Below are 19,439 nucleotides of genomic sequence, written 5' to 3' on the forward strand. Positions count from 1 at the left end.
GTACGGAAACATGTTGTTGTTGTTCCACTGACTGAATGATGAGGTACTGAAACATGTTGTTGTTCCACTGACTGAATGATGAGGGACTGAAACATGTTGTTGTTGTTCCACTGACTGAATGATGAGGTACTGAAACATGTTGTTGTTCCACTGACTGAATGATGAGGTACTGAAACATGTTGTTGTTCCACTGACTGAATGATGAGGTACTGAAACATGTTGTTGTTCCACTGACTGAATGATGAGGTACTGAAACATGTTGTTGTTCCACTGAAACATATTGTTGTTGTTCCACTGACGGAATGATGAGGTACTGAAACATGTTGTTGTTCCACTGACTGAATGATGAGGTACTGAAACATGTTGTTGTTCCACTGACTGAATGATGAGGTACTGAAACATGTTGTTGTTCCACTGACTGAATGATGAGGTACTGAAACATGTTGTTGTTCCACTGACTGAATGATGAGGGACTGAAACATGTTGTTGTTCCACTGACTGAATGATGAGGTACTGAAACATGTTGTTGTTCTACTGACTGAATGATGAGGTATGGAAACATGTTGTTAATCCACTGACTGAATGATGAGGGACTGAAACATGTTTTTGTTCCACTGACTGAATGATGAGGTACTGAAACATGTTGTTGTTCCACTGACTGAATGATCAGGTACTGAAACATGTTGTTGTTCCACTGACTGAATGATGAGGGACTGAAACATGTTGTTGTTCCACTGACTGAATGATGAGGCACTGAAACATGTTGTTGTTGTTGTTGTTGTTCCACTGACTGAATGATGAAGGACTGAAACATGTTGTTGTTCCACTGACTGAATGATGAGGTACTGAAACATGTTGTTGTTCCACTGACTGAATGATGAAGTACGGAAACATGTTGTTGTTCCACTGACTGAATGATGAGGTACGGAAACATGTTGTTGTTCCACTGACTGAATAATGAGGTACGGAAACATGTTGTTGTTCCACTGACTGAATAATGAGGTACGGAAACATGTTGTTGTTCCATCGACTGAATGATGGGGTACTGAAACATGTTGTTGTTCCACTGACTGAATGATGAGGTACGGAAACATGTTGTTGTTCCACTGACTGAATGATGAGGTACGGACACATGTTGTTGTTGTTCCACTGACTGAAGGATGAGGTACGGAAACATGTTGTTGTTGTTCCACTGACTGAATAATGACGTACGGAAACATGTTGTTGTTCCATCGACTGAATGATGGGGTACTGAAACATGTTGTTGTTCCACTGACTGAATGATGAGGTACGGAAACATGTTGTTGTTCCACTGACTGAATGATGAGGTACGGACACATGTTGTTGTTGTTCCACTGACTGAAGGATGAGGTACGGAAACATGTTGTTGTTGTTCCACTGACTGAATGATGAGGTACTGAAACATGTTGTTGTTCCACTGACCGAATGATGAGGGACTGAAACATGTTGTTGTTGTTCCACTGACTGAATGATGAGGTACTGAAACATGTTGTTGTTCCACTGACTGAATGATGAGGTACTGAAACATGTTGTTGTTCCACTGACTGAATGATGAGGTACTGAAACATGTTGTTGTTCCACTGACTGAATGATGAGGTACTGAAACATGTTGTTGTTCCACTGAAACATATTGTTGTTGTTCCACTGACGGAATGATGAGGTACTGAAACATGTTGTTGTTCCACTGACTGAATGATGAGGTACTGAAACATGTTGTTGTTCCACTGACTGAATGATGAGGTACTGAAACATGTTGTTGTTCCACTGACTGAATGATGAGGTACTGAAACATGTTGTTGTTCCACTGACTGAATGATGAGGGACTGAAACATGTTGTTGTTCCACTGACTGAATGATGAGGTACTGAAACATGTTGTTGTTCTACTGACTGAATGATGAGGTATGGAAACATGTTGTTAATCCACTGACTGAATGATGAGGGACTGAAACATGTTTTTGTTCCACTGACTGAATGATGAGGTACTGAAACATGTTGTTGTTCCACTGACTGAATGATCAGGTACTGAAACATGTTGTTGTTCCACTGACTGAATGATGAGGGACTGAAACATGTTGTTGTTCCACTGACTGAATGATGAGGCACTGAAACATGTTGTTGTTGTTGTTGTTGTTCCACTGACTGAATGATGAAGGACTGAAACATGTTGTTGTTCCACTGACTGAATGATGAGGTACTGAAACATGTTGTTGTTCCACTGACTGAATGATGAAGTACGGAAACATGTTGTTGTTCCACTGACTGAATGATGAGGTACGGAAACATGTTGTTGTTCCACTGACTGAATAATGAGGTACGGAAACATGTTGTTGTTCCACTGACTGAATAATGAGGTACGGAAACATGTTGTTGTTCCATCGACTGAATGATGGGGTACTGAAACATGTTGTTGTTCCACTGACTGAATGATGAGGTACGGAAACATGTTGTTGTTCCACTGACTGAATGATGAGGTACGGACACATGTTGTTGTTGTTCCACTGACTGAAGGATGAGGTACGGAAACATGTTGTTGTTGTTCCACTGACTGAATAATGACGTACGGAAACATGTTGTTGTTCCACTGACTGAATGATGAGGGACTGAAACATGTTGTTGTTGTTCCACTGACTGAATGATGAGGTACTGAAACATGTTGTTGTTCCACTGACCGAATGATGAGGTACTGAAACATATTGTTGTTGTTCCACTGACTGAATGATGAGGTACTGAAACATGTTGTTGTTCCACTGACTGAATGATGAGGTACTGAAACATGTTGTTGTTCCACTGACTGAATGATGAGGTACTGAAACATGTTGTTGTTCCACTGACTGAATGATGAGGTACTGAAACATGTTGTTGTTCCACTGACTGAATGATGAGGTACTGAAACATGTTGTTGTTCCACTGAAACATATTGTTGTTGTTCCACTGACGGAATGATGAGGTACTGAAACATGTTGTTGTTCCACTGACTGAATGATGAGGTACTGAAACATGTTGTTGTTCCACTGACTGAATTATGAGGTACTGAAACATGTTGTTGTTCCACTGACTGAATGATGAGGTACTGAAACATGTTGTTGTTCCACTGACTGAATGATGAGGGACTGAAACATGTTGTTGTTCCACTGACTGAATGATGAGGTACTGAAACATGTTGTTGTTCCACTGACTGAATGATGAGGTATGGAAACATGTTGTTAATCCACTGACTGAATGATGAGGGACTGAAACATGTTTTTGTTCCACTGACTGAATGATGAGGTACTGAAACATGTTGTTGTTCCACTGACTGAATGATCAGGTACTGAAACATGTTGTTGTTCCACTGACTGAATGATGAGGGACTGAAACATGTTGTTGTTCCACTGACTGAATGATGAGGCACTGAAACATGTTGTTGTTGTTGTTCCACTGACTGAATGATGAAGGACTGAAACATGTTGTTGTTCCACTGACTGAATGATGAGGTACTGAAACATGTTGTTGTTCCACTGACTGAATGATGAGGGACTGAAACATGTTGTTGTTCCACTGACTGAATGATGAGGTACTGAAACATGTTGTTGTTCCACTGACTGAATGATGAGGCACTGAAACATGTTGTTGTTGTTGTTGTTCCACTGACTGAATGATGAGGTACTGAAACATGTTGTTGTTGTTGTTGTTGTTCCACTGACTGAATGATGAGGTACTGAAACAATTGTTGTTCCACTGACTGAATGATGAGGTACTGAAACATGTTGTTGTTCCACTGACTGAATGATGAGGCACTGAAGCATGTTGTTGTTGTTGTTGTTGTTGTTGTTCCACTGACTGAATGATGAGGCACTGAAACATGTTGTTGTTCCACTGACTGAATGATGAGGTACTGAAACATGTTGTTGTTCCACTGACTGAATGATGAGGTACTGAAACATGTTGTTGTTCCACTGACTGAATGATGAGGGACTGAAACATGTTGTTGTTCCACTGACTGAATGATGAGGCACTGAAACATGTTGTTGTTGTTGTTCCACTGACTGAATGATGAAGGACTGAAACATGTTGTTGTTCCACTGACTGAATGATGAGGTACTGAAACATGTTGTTGTTCCACTGACTGAATGATGAGGTACGGAAACATGTTGTTGTTCCACTGACTGAATGATGAGGTACGGAAACATGTTGTTGTTCCACTGACTGAATAATGAGGTACGGAAACATGTTGTTGTTCCACCGACTGAATGATGGGGTACTGAAACATGTTGTTGTTCCACTGACTGAATGATGAGGTACGGAAACATGTTGTTGTTCCACTGACTGAATGATGAGGTACGGAAACATGTTGTTGTTGTTCCACTGACTGAAGGATGAGGTACGGAAACATGTTGTTGTTGTTCCACTGACTGAATAATGACGTACGGAAACATGTTGTTGTTCCACTGACTGAATGATGAGGGACTGAAACATGTTGTTGTTGTTCCACTGACTGAATGATGAGGTACTGAAACATGTTGTTGTTCCACTGACCGAATGATGAGGTACTGAAACATATTGTTGTTGTTCCACTGACCGAATGATGAGGGACTGAAACATATTGTTGTTGTTCCACTGACTGAATGATGAGGTACTGAAACAATTGTTGTTCCACTGACTGAATGATGAGGTACTTAAACATGTTGTTGTTCCACTGACTGAATGATGAGGTACTGAAACATGTTGTTGTTCCACTGACTGAATGATGAGGCACTGAAACATGTTGTTGTTCCACTGACTGAATGATGAGGTACTGAAACATGTTGTTGTTCCACTGACTGAATGATCAGGTACTGAAACATGTTGTTGTTCCACTGACTGAATGATGAGGGACTGAAACATGTTGTTGTTCCACTGACTGAATGATGAGGCACTGAAACATGTTGTTGTTGTTGTTGTTGTTCCACTGACTGAATGATGAAGGACTGAAACATGTTGTTGTTCCACTGACTGAATGATGAGGTACTGAAACATGTTGTTGTTCCACTGACTGAATGATGAGGTACGGAAACATGTTGTTGTTCCACTGACTGAATGATGAGGTACGGAAACATGTTTTTGTTCCACTGACTGAATGATGAGGTACTGAAACATGTTGTTGTTCCACTGACTGAATGATCAGGTACTGAAACATGTTGTTGTTCCACTGACTGAATGATGAGGGACTGAAACATGTTGTTGTTCCACTGACTGAATGATGAGGCACTGAAACATGTTGTTAATGTTGTTGTTGTTGTTGTTGTTCCACTGACTGAATGATGAAGGACTGAAACATGTTGTTGTTCCACTGACTGAATGATGAGGTACTGAAACATGTTGTTGTTCCACTGACTGAATGATGAGGTACGGAAACATGTTGTTGTTGTTCCACTGACTGAAGGATGAGGTACGGAAACATGTTGTTGTTGTTCCACTGACTGAATGATGACGTACGGAAACATGTTGTTGTTCCACTGACTGAATGATGAGGGACTGAAACATGTTGTTGTTGTTCCACTGACTGAATGATGAGGTACTGAAACATGTTGTTGTTCCACTGACCGAATGATGAGGTACTGAAACATATTGTTGTTGTTCCACTGACCGAATGATGAGGTACTGAAACATATTGTTGTTGTTCCACTGACTGAATGATGAGGTACTGAAACAATTGTTGTTCCACTGACTGAATGATGAGGTACTTAAACATGTTGTTGTTCCACTGACTGAATGATGAGGCACTGAAACATGTTGTTGTTCCACTGACTGAATGATGAGGCACTGAAACATGTTGTTGTTCCACTGACTGAATGATGAGGTACTGAAACATGTTGTTGTTCCACTGACTGAATGATCAGGTACTGAAACATGTTGTTGTTCCACTGACTGAATGATGAGGGACTGAAACATGTTGTTGTTCCACTGACTGAATGATGAGGCACTGAAACATGTTGTTGTTGTTGTTGTTGTTCCACTGACTGAATGATGAAGGACTGAAACATGTTGTTGTTCCACTGACTGAATGATGAGGTACTGAAACATGTTGTTTTTCCACTGACTGAATGATGAGGTACGGAAACATGTTGTTGTTCCACTGACTGAATGATGAGGTACGGAAACATGTTGTTGTTCCACTGACTGAATAATGAGGTACGGAAACATGTTGTTGTTCCACCGACTGAATGATGGGGTACTGAAACATGTTGTTGTTCCACTGACTGAATGATGAGGTACGGAAACATGTTGTTGTTGTTCCACTGACTGAATGATGAGGTACGGAAACATGTTGTTGTTGTTCCACTGACTGAATGATGAGGGACTGAAACATGTTGTTGTTGTTGTTCCACTGACTGAATGATCAGGTACTGAAACATGTTTTTGTTCCACTGACCGAATGATGAGGTACTGAAACATATTGTTGTTGTTCCACTGACCGAATGATGAGGTACTGAAACATATTGTTGTTGTTCCACTGACCGAATGATGAGGTACTGAAACATATTGTTGTTGTTCCACTGACTGAATGATGAGGTACTGAAACATGTTGTTGTTCCACTGACTGAATGATGAGGTACTGAAACATGTTGTTGTTCCACTGACTGAATGATGAGGTACTGAAACATGTTGTTGTTCCACTGACTGAATGATGAGGTACTGAATCATGTTGTTGTTCCACTGACTGAATGATGAGGTACTGAAACATATTGTTGTTGTTCCACTGACTGAATGATGAGGTACTGAAACATGTTGTTGTTGTTCCACTGACTGAATGATGAGGTACTGAAACATGTTGTTGTTACACTGACTGAATGATGAGGTACTGAAACATGTTGTTGTTGTTCCACTGACTGAATGATGAGGTACTGAAACATGTTGTTGTTGTTCCACTGACTGAATGATGAGGTACTGAAACATGTTGTTGTTACACTGACTGAATGATGAGGTACTAAAACATGTTGTTGTTGTTGTTGTTCCACTGACTGAATGATGAGGTACTGAAACATGTTGTTGTTCCACTGACTGAATGAAGAGGTACTGAAACATGTTGTTGTTCCACTGACTGAATGATGAGGGACTGAAACATGTTGTTGTTCCACTGACTGAATGATGAGGGACTGAAACATGTTGTTGTTCCACTGACTGAATGATGAGGGACTGAAACATGTTGTTGTTCCACTGACTGAATGATGAGGTACTGAAACATGTTGTTGTTCCACTGACTGAATGAAACAGTGTCTGTTATTGAACAGGAGTGATGCAGGAAGTCTCACTGTGTGCTGTCATGTCTCTCCAGGCCACCAGGGGGCGGAGGCCGAGCCGACAGGAGGACATTGAGCTGGATTATGATGACCTGGGTGTTCCTGCTGAAGAGGAAGGAGCTCAGGGAGCAGAGTAGCAGCTCCAAGGAGCTCCTCTCACACACAGGGGTTTATCAGCTCTTATAGCTATTAACCAACGTTAGAAAATATAGCTTTTACTCTGAACGTCACCAGCAATGTGTTAATGCCTCATGTTTCCTGACTTCCTGTCAGCTCCAAGCCCATTGGTTCCCACTGAAGATGAAGATCTTTAAAAACATCACAAGTTAGTTTTATTTAGAAAAGTCAATGCAGTCGGTGCAGTTTGAAACCAGACACACCAACCCAGGCCGCTCAGGAACAAAGTTGGCCAATTAATGCCATATATTAATGTTCAAATATCCTCTAGAAACAGTGTTACAAAACCCAGTGTTGAATCTAATGTAGTGATTCCTGAGATAACAGGAGGAACGCGTTACAGCGCCACCTAGTGTTGCATTTGTAGACCTCGAGCACAACAAGGTTTTTTTTTATATTCAATCAACAAATGAGACAAAGTACAGTTTTTAAAATGTTACGTTTTTCACAACAATTCATCTGATCAGCGAGATAGGATATTTGATCCCCTTGTGGGTCACATGGGTCATTTCAGCAGCAGGACCAGATTTAGCTGAACAATATCCAGATAGGAATTGAACAAAAGTAAATAGTCCACACACTTCTTATTTCACAACAATGCTGATGTTTTTTATTGACAGAAGAATGTTGCTTGATTTGGTCTGAAGAGATTGTTTGTATAAAAATAGCTTTTTTAGAGAAATCCGATTATATTTGTATTTTGCCAACATGTACAAGATTTTAACTTTTCTTTAATGTTCTTATTTCACATGTTCTGAGCTCAGTTTGTAATCATTTTCAATCATTCAGGATTTTTCTTACGCTATATCATGTTTTATTGTATTTTCTGTATTTTGTAGTAATTGAGCTGTTTTTAAGAACTCCACCTATTGGAGAGCATTCCCAAATTCATAAGATATTAAATACGAACATGTCGTAATTAAAAATGTACATCATTTTGTAGAAGTTTCCTTTTTAAAAGGTAATGTGCTTTGTTATGTGATCAAGATGTGCTTGTTTTTGTATTATTGAGGATTGAACTCATTTCACAAGATGATCAATAATATGTAATCATTACTTTTTGGACTTTTATGAAACATTTTAATTTCTTTTGAATTTCACTTTTTTCAAAGAATTCTGATTATTTTTGTGATTTAGGATTTTCCCAAATTCAGGAGACTAATTATTTCGCACTTAAAATGTTAACATTGTCCGTAAACAAGTGTTGTGATTTTGGAACCGAGAAATGTTTTTGCTTCATAAGAATTTTGATTGATTTTGTTGTTTTTTGCATTTCTGAAGAATTTAGCTTTGGCCTATTAAGGTTTTTTGATGTTGCTTTTTTTAACAAATGTTGTATTCGAAGATTTTTCATGATTTTGCTTAAATCTTGCATCACGAATTCTACTTGATTTTATAATGAAGAGTTTTGACCAATTTGGTTTCCATGAGATTACGATGAAGCAAATCGTCTTAAATTCTGAAAACAGCAGAATCCTCCAGAAATCATGACGATGTTCAACATCACTGTAATAAATGCTGTCATTTGCTATGTACCAAAAAAATAATAAAACTTCTTTAATAATCCATGAAACTCTGAGAGTGAGCTGATTTCAAAAGTGTTTCTCCTGATTGAAGCTCCATAGAGAGTGTGCTGGCATATTGCCTTACCACGTGGTGTGCCAGCTGCTCAGAAAAGGACAGGAAAGCCCTTCGGAGGGTCATCAACACAGCCCAGAAGGTCATCGGCCAACGTTGCCTCAACAGAGCAGGCAAAATATTTGCAGACTCTTCGCACCCTGGACACTTCCTGTTTGCTCTTCTGCCCTCCGGTAGACGCTACAGGTCAATTCAATCAAGGACAATCCGACTGAAAAACAGTTTCTGCCCCAGAGCCATACTAGAACTGAACACCGTCAAACGCTGAACTAGCACACACATAGTAACAATTTGCAACTGCACTACTTTTTAATAGTTTTATTAATTTATGAATTGATCGACATCAGAGACGCCACATATCATCCCTGTGTGTTTTATATTGTAAACTGTATTTCAATTATGTGCGGAGTGGCGGCGCTAGGGGGTGGCTACTTGGGCTCAAGCCCCGGATGTTTTCTGAAAAGCCCCGGATGTTTCACTAAAAAAAAAAAAAATGTAATGTCTCGGGAGTAATGTGCAGTACCGGAGTCCACCAGAGAGGCAGCCGCTGTGGGACAGTAGCCTGCGTACTGCGTAGCCTTCCCTGCCCTGAAGAAGAAGTGATCCTTCCTAGTGCCTGACGAGTTTTAAGCTAATAGCCTATAAAGTTATGGATATTAGAAAGTTATTGTCATCGAAGCAGGCGCCACAAGCTGCAGTAGCAGCAGCAGTATCAGCAGCTGACAACAATGTCATCACCAGCAGTGAAGAAATGATGTTTCAGGTTTGTGAATCTAATGGTGATATCTGCACTCTGGCTGACTGAGTAAGAAGTGAAAAAGAGTGATGTAACGTTATAGCTAGTAAACATGGAGTAACCACACTAAGTATACCCTTATATGTTAGTATGTATACAGAACATGACTAAAAATTATCCTAAGATGTAACGTTAACCCTTCATACCTCAGTCTACTTTTAAGACACTAAAATAACGTATTCCAATTTTTATTTTGTTTTCGCACGTGGAATTATACCAGCTCTCGTTTCAGTACCATAGGTTCAGTACACATAACAACGGAACCATAGCAACGAAACTGACAGGCAACGGAACAGAGAACCGCAGTGACGCGTCCTAAAACCCGGAAGTAAGTTAGCATTTTTACCACGTCCGGTTCCTTCGACAAAAAGCAATGCAATTTCTCCATAGGATTTTGGAAAATAGCTCCAAATAAGGTCTGTGTTTGACACAGATTGAAGAGACAGATCACGTTTTGTTCTACGACATTAAATACATCAGCAGTGACCCCGCTGGTGATTTTTGAAGAGTTTACGTGTCTGAGAAACGATGGTTGTTACCAAGTGGCTGAATAGGACTACAGAAGTTGTCCAGGCCGTTTTACGTCATTACACCGAACACGTAAACACTCCCGCTAAGTTTGCCCTGTTCTGCTTGAAAGCAATACCTGCCTCCTGCAGACTGTTCAAACAAACACTTCAACTTGTACAATTTAGAATCTGTATGTTTGAATATGGATCTTAAGTTGGGGTGACGTTGAAGCAGCGACCCTGCTGTAGTTCCTTTATAGCATAACGTTAGCATTTTGCTTCTTGCGACTAGATTTATGCTTCGAAAATTATAAAAGGATATTATCCGGCTGAACAAAACGTGATCCGTCTCTTAAATGTGTGTCAACCACAGACCTTATTTCGAGCTATTTTCCAAAATCCTATGGAGAAATTGCATTGGTTTTTGACGAAGGAACCGGAAGGAGTTTACATCCGGATTTTAGGACGCGTCACTGCGGTTCTCTATTGACAGGCAACCCTCTGAATCCGATTGGCTGTGACTGCATCCACTCAGAGTGTCCGATTCAGAAACGAGACTCTTAGGCCCATTCCCAAACCGCCCCTGACACCCTACCCCTCCGTTTGCGCGTTCACGCGGAGGGTCCGCCATATTGAGGGCTGTTCCAAAGCAACAAGTGTGGAGCGGTGTGGAGGGGAAGTGGGCTATCAAGCCCTCAAACAGCGAGTCTGCAGCGGTGCTGACTTGAGACCATAGCTTGAGACCGGTCTCTACCTGACCTGACTCAACGCTGTGTGTGTCCGTCAGGAAACACGCTGTTTACCAGTACAGTTGCAAGAAAAAGTATGTGAACCCTTTGGAATTACCTGGATTTCTGCATAAGTTGGTCATAAAATGTGTTCTGATCTTCGTCTAAGTCACAACAATAGACAAACACAGTCTACTTAAACTAATACCACACAAACAATTATATGTTTTCATGTTTTTATTGAACACACCATGGAAACATTCACAGTGCAGGGTGGAACAAGTATGTGAACCCCGAGGCTAAAGACTTCTTCAAGAGCTAATTGGAATCAGGAGTCAGCCAACCTGGAGTCCAATCAATGAGACGAGATTGGAGGTGTGGTTAAAGCTGCCCTGCCCTATAAAAAATACACACCAGTTTGAATTTGCTATTCTTAAGAAGCATTGGCAGATGTGAACCATGCCTCGCACAAAAGAGCTCTCAGAAGACCTACCATTAAGAATTGTTGACTTGCATAAAGCTGGAAAGGGTTCCAAAGTATCTCTGAAAGCCTTGATGTTAATCAGTCCACGGTAAGACAAATTGTCTATATATGGAGAAAGTTCAGCACTGTTGCTACTCTCCCTAGGAGTGGCCGTCCTGTAAAGATGACTGCAAGAGCACAGCGCAGAATGCTCAATGAGGTGAAGAAGAATCCTAGAGTGTCAGCGAGAGACTTAAAGAAATCTCTGGCACATGCTAACATCTCTGTTGACGAATCTACGATACGTAAAACACTGAACAAGAATGGAGTTCATGGCAGGACACCACGGAGGAAGCCACTGCTGTGCAGAAAAAACATTGCTGCACGTTTGAAGTTTGCAAAAGAGCAACATAGGATCATACCTGTGTTTAGTCTAGAAAAAGGTAAATGTGTGCATTTTATTATAAAGTTGTGTATATTTACCGACCGTTGCAAAAGCTAAGAAGCTTATAAACATCAGGTTTAAAACTAAAAGAGCTTTGAAACACAATGAAAAATGTTTGGAGTTTTATTGAGTTATTCATTTAAACTTTTTGTCTAAGAGATGCTGATTTGAAACCGTTGTTACATACAGTTACGGCACTTCCTGTTTCTGCCGGAGAGAGGGGAGGCCGTCCCGAAGCTTGCTGCTGTATTTACTCCCTCCATCTGACAGGAGGGAGCCTCGTTGAGCTGCGAGTGTGGCTACAGACGGAGTTCACTCCGTCACGGAGGGGTAGGGTCGAGGGAGTGGTTTGGGATTGGGCATTACACTCTTTACGTCACAAACAAAGATGGTGGATGAGAATAGATCTATAAAAGGATAAGCAATGCGCCAGAATCAAGGTGAGACTATCCTTTAAAACTCTACGCACATTCGTTTCACCGAAATAAGTAAACAACTGTATTTGAGTGAGTTAAGCAGTGGCAAACCGTCAGGGCCTTCAAGGTATTCAGAGAATACCCTGGAACACTCGATTTAATTATATAAATAAAATGTATTTTTTTTTGGGGTTTTTGTGTGTGTCTACAGAAGGTCCAGTTGTGATTAACTGGAGTTAATGTTTTAAAATATTATTTTTTAGAATATCTTAGGCCCTCACAGGGCCCTGACGGCTCGCCACTGTACTGTATATATAAATGGACGTAGGGTCCGTGACGTCACCCATAGGATTCTGCAGAGTTGCAGAGAAGCCCTTAGTAGGCGGAGTCGGCCACTAACGGCTCGACAGTGACGTCAGAGTTCAACTCCCGCCTGTTCCAGCCTGCTCCAAATAAGCATAGATATATGCAAATAAGGCCAAAGAGGCGGAGCCGAGGCGGGACCTGCTGGCACCGAGCTGGAAGTTCCAGAGCTAGCTGAAGCTACCAAGCTAAGCTAACATGCTCCCCATCTGCACGCTGCCGTGGCATTTTACGTTTCTAAGGTAAGCGGACATGAAACTATTCAGCAAAACTATAAATAATAATCTACGTTATTGAGTTTTTAGCATAATACTTCAGAATCTTAAAATCCCTTAACGTTTGTATGCAATTGTGCTAAATTCAACACTGGAATCAAGCAAATATTAATATGTTTGCATGACATTAGTTATTTATATTTGGATATCACTTAACTATACGTTTAATACATTTAAGTCAAGCTAAGGGGTAGCTAGTTAGTGCTCTTACCTGTGAGGCCTCCTCCAAACAGCATAATAACCAGACTGTATCATTAAAACTAAGTACCAGTTCTAGATCCTTGACTTTAGACAAACAATTCAAAAGACAACATGTATTTAAAGACCGATCTTTATTTGAATGTGCCTCTTAACCTGAGATATTAGTTATACAGTAATAGTATGGACAATCTAAAAAAACTGAGCAACTCAACTTTATGTTTCTTATTGTCTAAAGCATTTATTATTTTCATTTTCCCCCTCTCATATTCAGTGTGGACGGATTGAGACAGCCTGGTGTCCAGAGGGCTGCAGAGACTTCAGGGAGAAACCTCTGTGTGATGGACGTCCTGTCTGTTGGTTTGGAGAGGACTGAGGGTCTTTCCTCTGCGAGGAGGACCAGGTCTGATGGAGGAGGACCAGGCCTGATGGAGGAGCCCATGCTGGGCATAGCTGATACCAACTGCACAGGCCTAGTCTGTCACTTTATTTGACTAAATGTGTTTACTTATACATTTAATAGGTTTAAACCTTCTGTCCATTTGTGCTTTTTATTCAAAACATGTTTGATTAACTTTTGGTTCACATTTCAATAAATTGTATTTGTATCCTTTCGTCCATTATTCTTACTGAAAATGTTAGATTACACATTCACATCTGACTGACGATTGGCCCCATTTATTTGTGACTTTGCAAACTCTGCGGCACATGGCACAGGCAATGTGAAGCTCATAAAGTGAGGCGAATAGAAATAATCAGCTGATGGAGTGTAGATGTGGAAATAGCTGCATTCGATCAGCTGACTATGTTTTTACAATAAAAGTAGTTTCTTAGTGAATGTCCTGTACTGGTCTTAAAATCTCATAACATCAGCTTTTAATGTTCCTCTTGGATGTTCTTCTTGACCCTCAGAGAAGGAGAACATGTCGTGTCTTTCCGGCATGTCCTTTCCTAACAAAAATGACAGGAAACATAAAATTGCAGAACAAGTGTGTTATTTATGAAAGCGGTGTGTTTGTGTGTTTAGCGGCTGTAGATATCATTATTTTGTAATTGTAATGTTTTTTTTTATTTCAACAGAGCTACAAAGACAATCAGATTATGAATGAACAGTATGAAGTTCATCAACATTGAAATATATGTTATTATCGAAATAATATTTAACTGTTATCAAAACGTAGTGCAACTGTAGAAGCTGTTGTCTCACTGAAAGAATAACTTTTACCACGTTTTTACAGACAATATTGAGAGATAAATAGTAGCAGTTCTCACTATGTGTTAAATATCTTTGCCTTCAATACATTAAATTAGAAAGCTGACAAAATGATATTGCTTGTTAACATCTAAAAGTAACTTTTTGCATGGAAAGAACCCTCAACTTAACTGATGTGTAGGTGATCTAGTATTTAGTATTGTTTAATGCAGTGTTTCTCAAACTTTTTCATACCAAGGACCACTTAACCATTAAAAAAACACTCGCGGACCACCTAACTCCACAAATATCTCAAAACACATCGTTTTCCTAGAACAGATCATAAATCGCCTGGAAATGGTACGAACAGGTGGCAACATGTGTGACGAAGGTGTTTCCCTGGGCTATATCATGCAATAGAAAGTGAAACTTAAGCTCACTCCATTGCGGAGATATTCCCGCGAGAGTGCGGAAAACTTAAATGTATTTATTTATTTCAAATGTGAAATGTTACCAATATACTCACGGACCACTAGGGGGCGCTCATGGACCACCAGTGGTCCGCGGACCACACTTTGAGAAGCACTGGTTTAATTGAATGTATATCAGTGTATTCAAGTCAATACTTCATTCATTTAAACCAATATCTTTCTTGATTCTTTGTACAGTATGATAAAAGAGTATTTATACCAAGTTCACTGCTGTGAGGAGTCCAGTTCTGTCTCTCACTCTCTGGTCCAGCCTGTCTGCATCACCTGGACACCTTAAAGAGCCTGTGACAGCATCCCAACAACTGTTGTGCAATGAAATATTGGGCTACTAGTAATCTAGAACCGTCAGTTTAAAAAAGAAAAAGCGATACCGTTCCGTTAAATATCAATAATTTCGAACATCGCGGGGAAATTCCTTCGACTCATTTTGAAGTTTTGGGGGAAGCCGGAAGTGACGTCAATGCGGGAACGCTTCGAGAGCCAAACACGGACAAAGTGTGTTGTCATGCGTAGAAATTGTGAATTACTGAGATTAGGCACGTTAATAACGTTTTAATGAAGTTGACTACAGTATATTCATATTTGTCAGTGCTTTCATGTCAATTCGGCGACATAAACATAAATGATCGTGGTGAAGATGATGATTACATTAGGATTAAAAATCGGGAGTGAGAGCTGCTGAATTTCCTCCCGTCGGATGTGATATAAAAACAAATCGATTATTTTTGTGGTTGTAAACTCAAGTGGATGAAACTACATTTATTAGTGCTTTCATGTCAATTCGGCAAACATATGATGGTAAATGATCGTGAGGATGATGAATAAAAATCGTTTGTTTGAGCCGGTCTGCATTTCCTGATGAGAAAACAAACCGATGCTTTTTGTAGTTGTAGTACACCAACAACATGGATTAAACGTGTGGTTTTTTTACCACAATGTTGGGGAAATTAATGGATAAAATGCACGGATTATTATTATTATTATTCCCACTCCGATCGGGACACTAGGTCCACCGTTTCCCCGCAGCGAGGCTCTCCCCGTTGACAATTTATATGGGCTGGGTGCAGTGGCGGACTGGCCATCGGGACGAATCCCGATGGGCCGGTACCGAAGTGGGCCGGTCGGATAAGTCACTAGCACATCCCCCATAGGCGGCGCGTGAGGCTCAGGTTTGAGAAGGCTAAATAACTTATTTTACCTGACGCTGCCCGCCTCCGGCGTCTATAGAAAAGAGATCAACTCAGTGTGCGGAGTTTAAATCTCTCAAGTCATATTACAGGATAAAGGAAATACAGTTTAAACTGCCGTATGCAGAGAAGACGCCGACGTGTCGCACTTATCATTCATATTACATCATCAATCAGATCATCGATCATATAATATCATAATATATCATATATTTCCTTATCTGAGTCAGCTTCTCCAGCCTCATCTGGCCGTGCAACACTCACAGTGTCACAGACTGTATGCAGAAGTATTATTTAACACATTATGTTGACGAAACACTCGAGACAAATGTAATTAAAGTCAGATCCACTCGTGTCTTAAACGTGAACGCGCTCTCAGCTGGAGAGAGAAACCCATTGATTTACCGAGTTGATAACCAGCGTCGTAGGACCGCTTAGCGAGATCTCGTTTGTTAGTTTGTTGTTGTTAGTTTGTTTGTTACTCAAACATATCCAGGGTCTGTTGAACTGGCTTCGTAGTACAGGGCACAGGTGGCTAGCAGCGCTAATGTCAAAGACACAGACATTATACATTATATTTGTATTTTACCAGGATGCAGTGACACAAATATTTACATATTTACATTTACTATCTACAGCACCCGCCGCCCCTGACATCCCCCACCCCCCCGTTGACAATTTACTAGCGGTACCGAAGTGGGCCGGTCGAGAGTCCCGGGATGATTTGTAGTCCCATTCCACCACTGGCTACATGACCGTATGATCGCCCATATTGACGCACCTCATTCCTAAACTTCTAACAGATACAACATAAACCGATCCTTCAGCCTCATATGAGCTCTCAGACACGTTCAACATTAACCTGTCATCGCTGTCTGAGCTTGCTGCTGTGTGCGCCGTCGTGCGTTTACATCTGACTGTATATATATAAAGGTTTACATGCAGATGCTGGGATCCTGGACGGTGCAGCTGGAGCGCTGTGCCCGCAATGACGTCACCCATCATTTGGCGGGACTTGAAGAATCCGCGAGAAGATCCAGAAAATGGTCAACATTGAAGGCAGATTAATGGTTATCAAAGTACAAATATCCAAAATCAGTTCAGTAACGGTTTTCAAGGGGACAATATGTACTCAAATTGATGGGTTTGGATGATGGGGGAAAACCGTGTCACAGGCTCTTTAAACAAACAGATATATGTAAAGTACCATGTGTACAAACAATATAACTGATTCTCTTCTGTTGAACATGTTGGATTGTGTATTGTCCGAGTCAGGGTCCTTTTTATTTTACTGTAACTTTGGAAATTGTGTTACCAATGCTTACTGTTTATTTGATACCCATTTGGTAATGCAATTAATAAAAACAACAAGGTTTGGGTTCGTTCTTCAGATGACTGTGATGTTAACGTGTAAGCTCGATAATGAACTCCAGCTCAACCAACCATATTGTAATATCCAAGTAATCATCTTGAAATATGACATTAATAATTGTAATATACACATCATATTGTGAGGTTGATTTCACATACACTACTTTGACGTTAGCTTGTCTACATACTTGAGCATAGCCAATTTAAATTAACCTTAGTGATGCATACAGTTCCTAACTACATAATAGAATATCTCTAAGTTACAAGGATGACCTTATTTTATCAACCTCAAACAGAAGCCGTTTGTTCAACAGTATTATCCCACTTAACACTTGTCTATTTCGTTTTAACCTTTATATATACAGTCTATGATTTTAACTTGGAGGCTACGATTAGCATCGTTAGCACCGATGTAGCTACCACTAGCTTACATGCTAACCCAAGCCTTACCATTCATTAAGTAGCCGATTAAAATCATTAACACATAAATAAAGCACTCGAATTTCACTTACCGCAAAACCGCATTCATGCACCGTCTGTTTTAACCACAGAGCGGGGGACGGGTGGCGCAGTGGTCTGTGCGTTTGATCATCAGATCAAGGGGGCGTTGGGGAACTCCAGTTCTAAACCCTGCTCCCGCCCCACTGCGTCAGGCCGTTGTGTCCTTGGGCAAGACACTTCACCCGAATTTGCTCCTGTGGGTATTGTCCACAGTATATTACAATTACATGTATGATCTGTATATGTAATGTGTATTTGTAAAGCTCTTTGATAAAGCGCTATAATAAATATAAGGATTATTATTATTATTAGAGCGAGTCACAATAGTCCAATATATAAGCATGAAGAACAAACAGCCACGGCCGGCTTCAAGTTGTGTTCCCTGGATGAACTGAGCAGGCAAGTCCCTGTAGCTAGCTTCACGGAGCAGCTAGCAGAGAGACAAGAAGCTAGCAGCAGCAGTCACTTGACAGAGCTGTCACTCAATGTGACCACGCCCTAATGTATGCACACACTTTAAGACCTAATATAAATAAAAGGGTTGCGTTAGAAAACAATTCACTCTCAGATCCATAATCATGAATGTGGAATCTAACTATATCGATAATAAAATGTATGGAGCCAGGGGTAGAAACATGTTTTTTTCTGCTGTAAAATTGGGCATTTTAACATGGGGGTCTATGGAAATTGCTCCTTTCTGCAGCCATCGCCTATCGGCCAATATATGAACTGCAGTGTGTGGCACTTCCGTATTGGCGTCCCGGCTCTACCCCAGTTTGCCGCTTGGTCTAACCCTATCGTCTATTCCTTGACCTCTGAGTGAAATGTCATGGGGTTAAGGGATAGTGGATATGAGATTTCCAAAGGACTTAGGAGAAGAGACTGCGGTGCTTTGAGAATCCGACTGCACTTTCAATAGACGTGTTTATGATGCGCCAGCAGACGTCATTTGTGCGTCTGCTGCTGTGGGGAAACTATGGAAACTACAGTTTTCTATACAGCGGAGTCCACCCCCACTCACCTTCCCGCGCCTCTGCATGCCTAGAACAGCTGAATGCGCCGATTACCATCTATTTCAGCAAAACGCCTCACAAACTTATTAAGTTCCAAAGCTTTAGTGCATTTCGATTCAATGCTGAGTACAGACACACTGGACAGTCTCTTCTCTGTCATTGTAGACCGCAAATATCTCATTCCTTCCGTCTACTTGGATCCGAATGCTTCTCGTTTTGCGCCGTCCCGTTCAAATGAAATCGCCACCTATCATATTTCCAAGCTCGCGCCAGGCCCTTCGGAGGGGTTACAAGGCTCGCGTCTTGTGCTGCATTCACTTGCACTCGGACATTAGAGATTTTCTCTCATAAATGTCCGATGAGCCACAACTTTTCTTTCAAAACAAAGATGCCAA

The sequence above is a fragment of the Pseudochaenichthys georgianus genome, chromosome 9, assembly GCF_902827115.2.
Source record: "Pseudochaenichthys georgianus chromosome 9, fPseGeo1.2, whole genome shotgun sequence".
Taxonomy (NCBI): Eukaryota; Metazoa; Chordata; class Actinopteri; order Perciformes; family Channichthyidae; genus Pseudochaenichthys; species Pseudochaenichthys georgianus.